At 46.3% G+C, this 8,549-nt stretch overlaps 2 pseudogenes; both read left to right on the forward strand.

Moving 5' to 3' along the window:
* Positions 1-3,619, forward strand: part of LOC111969047 (protein GREB1-like) — a 26,796-nt pseudogene extending 23,177 nt beyond the window's left edge.
* A 2,515-nt stretch (positions 3,620-6,134) lies between these two features.
* The window catches only part of LOC111969048 (phosphatidate phosphatase LPIN1-like), a 43,237-nt pseudogene continuing 40,822 nt past the window's right edge, over positions 6,135-8,549 (forward strand).

The raw sequence follows: 8,549 nt of genomic DNA on the forward strand, positions 1-8,549 counted from the left end.
CAACACCACTTCAGCTTCAGCCAACCAGGAGGCCAACTAGAGAGCATGAGACTGCCCCTCGCCTCCGATTGGGTAATCTAACTAAGCCCCTTACCCTTAATACTAACCGTAATACCCATTCTCTACCCTTCTTCCTGAGGTGTGTACTCATTCACTCCCCTTTATGGATGTGAAATAAATGGATTGGTTTAAGAAATAGGGTGCTAACTCATTACAGCAATCCAGTGCCTTTAAATCTGCTAGGGGGATTGAGCAGGTACACATGTCAAGGAGAAGAGTAGAGAATCGAACCATAGCAGTACACTACTAACCCCTTCCTCAAACCCACAATCAGTGAAGTGAGGATGCACTGCATAATCTCACCACCAGGGAGCTCCCAAGAGCCTATTTTTCCTCTCCTACTTTTTATTCATTTATTTATTTATTTATTTATTTCCTATAATACTTCCACATCTGAAACCTCCACTAACATATACAGTCAACATAATACATAGTATAGAAACCCTGAGAAGATCAAATCTTAGCGGAACCCACTTAAACGTGTATATGTTTCTCGTTCCCCTATCAGAACCCAGACTGTATCAAGAGTCCCATCTTCACCCCAACAACAGGTCGTCATGAGCATGGCCTGTTCAACCTGTACCACGCCATGGATGGGGCGGCCCACCTCCACATCCTGGTCATCAAGGAGTATGAGATGGCTGTCTATAAGAAGTACTGGCCCAACCACATTATGCTGGTGCTGCCCACCATCTTCAATGGAGCCGGGCTCGGTACGCTATAACCACCTCCAGCTCCACTCTCTTTCTCAATAACTCACTCTCTCTCTCACTCTCTCTCTCACTCCCTCTCCCTTCATCTATCTCTCACCCTCTCCCCCCACACAAACAAACTAACTAACATTCATTATGAGATACAGAGACAATGTCTCCCTCTCTGACCCCTGTCCCCTCCCCCAGGTGCGGCCCACTTCCTGATCAAGGAGCTGTCCTATAACAACCTGGAGCTGGAACGCAGCCGCAGGGTGGAGGGAGGAGGGCCGCCAGCCGACGTCTGGCCCTTCATCATCCTCTCTGACGACTCCTGCGTCATGTGGAACGCTGTGGACCTGGACTCACACAGGTATACAGTCACACTCACACACACACACACATACACACGACAAGGAATGATTCTCAGCTACACACACAACAACACAATTCGTTGTTGTCCTTGCTAAGCTCTGTAATCCTCTCTTTCTCTCTTCCAGTACCTCAGGCCCTGTAGAGAGGAGTGTGTCTCTGAAGCAGGTGCTGCAGCACATGGAGGCGTGTCCTGACCTCACACAGTTTGGCCTCTGTGGGATCAGGAAGTGGAGCAGTCACTCCCCAGGTCAGGGTCAGGGGTCAGGGGGAGGAGCTCGTCACAGAGAGCCTTTCTCCAGAGGACACCTCCACGACTTCCTGCTTCTAAACGTGGACCTGACCCAGGGCATCCAGTTCAACCAGAACAGGTGAGACAGTAGAATAGAATTGAATAATATGCTAGAATAGTCCTGTACAACCAGAATGGATTAGAGAGGACAGACTCTTGACTTTAGAAAAGTCATTTGTTTTAGAAGAAGAGTGTGGTGGCAGGTTGACATGGTTTCTATGTGAACCATCCCTCACTCTTTCTCTCTGCCTCTTCTCTTTCCCTTCGCTCTTCTTCTCCCTCTCTCCTCTCTTCCTCTCTTCCCCCTCTCCTCCTCTTCCTCCTCAGGTTTACGTGTGATGATGTGGACTTCACCCTGCGAGTCCACAGTGCTGGTCTGCTCATCTGTCGTTTCAACAACTTCAGTGTGATGAAGAAACAGATCTCTATTGGAGGATACCACACCTTCATCATCAAGAACAAGGTACAGTCTTACACACACCCACACACCACCACACACCACACACACACAACCACACACACACACACACACCAACCACACACACAACACACACACCACCACACACACACAACACACACACACACACAACACACACACACACACACACAACACACACACCACCACCCAACACACACTCACAACATCTTCTTCAAATCAAATGTGGTGTTCCGCAGGGATCTATTCATATCCCTCTGTAAGGTGATGTCTCAGTTGTAATGTTGTTGTAACGTTCATGCTAGGACCATTGTAATGTTGATATAATGTGTGGTTTCAGATGACTGACGTCCCCACCTCGGTCCAGCCGTCTCAGTATATCTGTGCCCCGGACAGCAGCATCCATTCCTGGCCACGCCTGCACAGCTACTGCTGGAGAAATACCTGCAACACTCTAGCCTGTTCCCCCTTAGCACATGCAACTACACACACCCCATACTGTCTGTAGCCTGCTACCTCAACCTGGGGCCGGAGGTACCACACACACACACACACACACACACACACACACACAACACCACACACACACACACACCCACACACACACACACACACACACACACACACACACACCACACATACATATGTGATGTTTTTTGATGTCAGATCAGTCATTGGGCATCTCTCTTTCCCTCCATTTCTCCTTCCTTCCCTCTATCCTTTCCTCCCCCCTCTCTCTCTCTCTCTCTCCAGGTGACGGTGTGTTTTGTGAGTTCCAGACCTCGCTCCATCAACATCTGTACTACAGGGCTGCTGTTCAGCGGCCTGCTGCTCTGCTTCTGGGATTCCTTCGTCACGCCAGGATTCCTAAAGAACTTTCACTTCCTCAAAGGTAAACGTACACAGACCCATGCAGGCAGACTACACACAGAGAAGTCATCACTTCTTCAACGGTATTCTCTGTTCCCTCCTACAGGGGCGGTTCTGTGTGTGATATGTGCTGACCGTAGCTCTCTGAGACAGACAGTGGTGAGGCTGGAGCTCGAGGACGAGTGGAGGTTCCGGCTGAGTGACGAGTTCCAGACAGCCAACGCTAAAGAGGACCGGCCCCTCTTCTTCCTCACAGGGAAACATATATGAACCCCCCTACTCCCAAACCCATGAATCTCAAGCCGTACCCCTCATCTTGAACCCTGCTGTAGGTTCAAAACAGAAAGCCAAAAACTGTCTGTACTCTTCTGGTGGATCAAGCCAATAACCCATGCAGAGAGTAGCTGCTAGTGAATATAGCTATGAGTCTGCGACTGGTATGGCTCTGTTTACTGTAGCATTGCTGTGGTATTTACTACAATACTACAATACTCCAATCAGCCCTCCACCTCTCTGTTGTGATTTGTTACACGTCATCATTCCACAGTACATGCCACCATTCTTATTGTAGTTAATGAGGTATCGATTTTTTAAAGATATTTTTTGTGATATACAATGATTAAATATTTTGCATATATTTTGACAGTTTTGTGTCATGTAAAAAGTACTTATCTATGTAAAAGAAGATGTTCTCTGTAGTGATTTCACACCAGTGTTCTTTAAGAGGTGTTACGTGAGGACTCTTATGTGTATGTGGCTCTCATTTCTGACGCTCCGTGTTTGTGGTCTCTTGATTATCAATATGTTGAGAAACTTGAATTGATGTTGTCATGTTCTATAGACACAATGGCCTGTGTACTGTATGTTTTACAATGTATAAATGTACATATTCTGAAAACAGTCTCAATCTATTTTACAGTATCTGCTGTTGGTTATGTTGTACATCCGTCCAGGTTGGTGCTCTTCTGAATTATGTTTTTTACCATCAGGTCCTAGAGAGCCACTCGGAGTGCAGGCTTTCATTCCAGCCCAGCACTAACACACCTGTTTCAAATAATCAACTAAATACAGGCTGTAGTCTGGACCAGGAATAGTTGATGCAGGGCTGGAACAAAAGCCTATGCACCCATTTTCTGTCCAGGTGCTGGAGTCATAAAACCCTGCTCTAAACATTGACTCACTGCACTTCACACATCTCTCACTGCAACTCTCGTTTCCCACCACTAGGGGGTGGTGTCTCCCTCTTTATTCCCCCCCCCCTTCGTATTCTTTTTGCGACACATAGGAGACTCGACACTATCTGTGGCCAGCAGAGGGCAGCACACACTAGACATTTAAACTGACAGGCAATGGAAGCTATTGCCACTGGGCTCAAGTTGAGGACAGATGAGAACAATAAATCAAGTCCAATTGAAATGTGCCTTACTGACACCTAACAGTGTTACCTTACACCTACGTTTTCCTCTTAGCGAATCACTAAGAGAACCTGTCATTATGTAAGAGTCTTGTGGCCTACTGTAGTTATACAGTATTATACAACGGGTGGGGTCTAATCCTGAATGCTGATAGGTTAAAACCGCATTCCAGCCGGTGTCTATTCCACAAATTGCCACTGGCTACATCTATGACTTTAAAATGGCTTTTTACTCTGTTCCATCTGACTGCGCAATCCATTGTCTCATCAACCCAGCCAAGCAAATTATGAACTTTATTTTCAGTACAAAAAGCATATAGACATTATCTTACATTTCTTTTAGATTAACATTTAGTTTTCAACAGCAGAGATTTGTATAAACCTTGCTGTCTGTCTCTCCGACATTTGCAACATTGTTTCAATATTCAAATTTGATCTCCTGCTGTCCCATAGTAATGAACGTGTTGGGAGTCGGGACGAGACAGACAGGCAGGCAGAGTTTCTCAGCACGTCAAAATCATGAATCAATTGGCATAATTTTTATGAATATATATATATGTACAAAAATATATAAATTGATAAAAGGTCAAACGAAACACAGCTAATTTCCAGTCTTTCCAACTTCAGTTTGAAGAGATTGTGTTACTGTAGTTGTCTTGTTGGCTAGCTCCTATGAGCAACAGTGTCCACACCTGAGTTAAGTTTTTCCTCTTAGCGAATCACTAAGAGAATCTGTCATTATGTAAGAGTCTTGTGTCCTACTGTAGCTATACAGTAGTGTACCCTTGCAGTAGATAGTGGTGAGACATGGTGCAGTTCTGTACTAGCTAGGGCGGGGGGAAGGGGGGGGGGTTCCAAGGGGGCAGACAGGGACATCTATGGCCATTCAATTGAGCTGTGTATCCTGGGCTGGAGGGACATGTTGAGCTGACCTACCTGTCTAGCAGCCTTTGATCCAGGGGGTATAGAGCAGGCATTGAGCAGCCAGGTCACCTGTGATACAAGATCATATTAGACGTCCATCCAAGCCAGAAGATGTTGGGAGATGACATGGAAACCAGCCAATAGTGGCAACAGTTATCGCTGTTACCTTTAAGTAGGTTTCAGATTTAAACATCTGCCTCTGGTGCAAAAAGTTGCATGTTCAAATCCAGCGATAGAAAGTAATTTTTTAGATTTTTATTGTAAGCCGATCCCAAACCTTAACCATTCTTAGTTCATGCCTAACCTTAGTATTACAGAGTTAATGCCTAAACTTAACCCTAACCGATTGACATTTGAGAAACATGGATGAGCGTCTAATTGTGGCGTGAGATTGTGAGAGCTTGTAGGATATAGGAGGGGGTGTAGAGCAGAGGGCAGAACTTAGGGGTCTCTCTCCCTAGTGGCTCTGATGATGTCACTGAGAGAGCTGAGAGTCAGGTAGCAAACCAGTTCCAGGAGTTACTGCCCCAATAGATGTCTCACTCATGACGGGCCGTGTGTGGTGTGTTGTGTTGTGTGTGTGTGTGTGTGTGTGTGTGTGTGTGTGTGTGTGTGTGTGTGTGTGTGTGTGTGTGTGTGTGTGTGTGTGTGTGTGTGTGTGTGTGTGTGCTGTGTGTGTGTGTGTGTGTGTGCGTGTGTGTGTGTGTGTGTGCTGTCCTAGCCTTTTAAAGGAGCTGGGATCAGATCTGGTGGGTCCTCTAACGTTTATCTTTGGAACGCGGTTCTCAGAACACGCTGGGTAAAATGAGTCCCACAACATCTCCAGAAACACTATATAGACAGTTTGACAAGTGAGAACGAACAGAGTATTACAGTCTTACACAGAATCGCTGGGATCACTACGTGCTTCAACTGTTTTTTATTTTATTTAACCTTTATTTAACTAACGTCTGAACACACTTGTCTGTCGGATCACCAAGTATCTAAAACACACTTCAGTCGGATCACCCAGTTTAACACAGAAACACACCTTTTGGATCGTATACCTGAGTGGGGATCAAGCCGTGTCATGGAATCATGACCCCAGAGGAACATCTGGAAAAAGTCTGCAACAACGCCAGTCCCAACTGGTCCTGGGTACGGTGGCCTGTCTGTCTGTCCGCCTGCTTGTCTGTCTGTCTGTCCGTCTGTATCTGTCTGCCTGTCTGTGTATGCCTACCTCTGTCTGTCTTCAGTCACTCACTCTCTCTCTGTTTTTCTCTCTCTCATCTCTCTCTATCATATCATGGACAGACAGACGGTCATATAATGACCTAATACAGTTCTTTACCAACCATACTCTCTCTGAGTATGTCACTATCTGAGATAGACTACTACTATAACCTGAGTCAAGACAGACTGTTCTGTTGCTGAATATCCGTCTGTAAACAGCCAGTGGCGGCAGTTGAGACTATGTGATTCTGAGAAAGCGAGGGAGAGGCAGAGAGAGAAGGAGAGAGTGGGATGAGGGAGGAGGGGGGTGGGCTGTTGGAACATTTCAAATTGCACTGTGCACTCAAAAGGCTTCCTTGGCCACATATGGGCGCCGATGACGTGGACGATGTCGATTAAGGCAGTACCCCCGCAGCTCTCTGTTTCAGAGGGCTGTGTTAAATGAGAAAGACACATTTCAGTTGAACGCATTCAGTTGTGCAACTGACTAGGTATCCCCTTTCCCTATACTGATGGTACTGAAAGTGTAACTCTGGGTATGAACCCAAGTCATCTGTGTGCCACAAGATTGTGGTAACCCGCTGTGCCAAAGTCTAGGCTTTAGCTGGGGGAGCAAATGCCAGTCTGAGACCCGATTCATACAATTGGCCAACCTGACACGTGCCATGCTGGCTCAGATATCTTCTTTCCAGAATGGTTCCAGCGACTATGGTGGATGCGTAACCAGGCCAGCCCAGTTCAGCTTGGTTCAGTTTGGCCCTATAGTATGAATCAGTCCTCAGGTTTCAGGCAAGGTGACTCATGYCCTRTCCCATCTGGACAAAAGGAATACCTATGTAAGAATGCTGTTCATTGACTACGGCTCAGCATTCAACACCATAGTACCCTCCAAACTCATCATCAAGCTGGAGGCCCTGGGTCCCAACCCTGCCCTGTGCAATTGGGTCCTGGATTTTCTGATGGGCCGCCCCCAGGTGGTGAAGGTAGGAAACAACATCTTCACTTTGCTGACCCTCAACACTGGGGCCCCACAAGGGTGCGTGTTTAGCCCCATCCTGTACTCCCTGTTCACCCACGACTGTGTGGCCATGCACGCCTCCAACTCAATCATCAAGTTTGCAGACGGCACAACAGTAGTGGGCTTGATCACCAACAACAACTAGACAGCCTACAGGGAGGAGGTGAGGGCTCTCGGAGTGTGGTGTCAGGAAAACAACCTCTCACTCAACATCAACAAAACAAAGGAGATGATCATGGACTTCGGGAAACAGCAGAGGGAGCACCCTCCTATCCACATCGACGGGACAGTAGTGGAGAAGGTGGAAAGTTTAAAGTTCCTCGGCGTACACATCACAGACAAACTGAAAATGTTCCACCCCCCAAACAGTGTGGCGAAGAAGGCGCAACAGCGCCTCTTCAACCTCAGGAGGCTGAAGTAATTTGGCTTGTCACCAAAGACAATCACAAACTTTTATAGATGCACAATCGAGAGCTTCCTGTCGGGCTGTATCACCACCTGGTATGGCAACTGCTCCACCCACAACCGTAAGGCTCTCCAGAGGGTAGTGAGGTCTGCACAACGCATCACCGGGGGAAAACTACCTGCCCTCCAGGACACCTACACCACCCGATGCCACAGGAAGGCCATAAAGATCATCAAGGACAACAACCACCCGAGACACTGCCTGTTCACCCCGCTATCATCCAGAAGGCGAGGTCAGTACAGGTGCATCAAAGCTGGGACAGAGAGACTGAAAAACAGCTTCTATCTAAAGGCCATCAGACTGTTAAACAGCCATCACTAACATTGAGTGGCTGCTGCCAACATACTGACTTAATCTCTAGCCACTTTAATAATTAAAAATTGGATGTAATAAATGTATCACTAGTCACTTTAAACTATGCCACTTTAATGATGTTTACATAGCTTACATTACTCATCTCATATGTATATACTGTATTTTATACCATCTATTACATCTTGCCAATGCCGCTCGGCCATCGCTCATCTATATACTTACATGTACATATTCTCATTCACCCATTTAGATTTGTGTGTATAAGGTAGTTGTTGGGGAATTGTTAGATTACTTGTTAGATATTACTGCACGGTCGGAACTAGAAGCACAAGCATTTCTCTACACTCGCATTAACATCTGCTAACCATGTGTATGTGACCAATAATCACTGAACATTCTAATAGTTCCTAGAAACACTGAACATTCTAATAGTTCCTAGAAACACTGAACATTCTAATAGTTCCTAGAAACACTGAACAGT

Source organism: Salvelinus sp. IW2-2015, linkage group LG9 (genome assembly GCF_002910315.2).
Source record: "Salvelinus sp. IW2-2015 linkage group LG9, ASM291031v2, whole genome shotgun sequence".
Classification (NCBI taxonomy): domain Eukaryota; kingdom Metazoa; phylum Chordata; class Actinopteri; order Salmoniformes; family Salmonidae; genus Salvelinus; species Salvelinus sp. IW2-2015.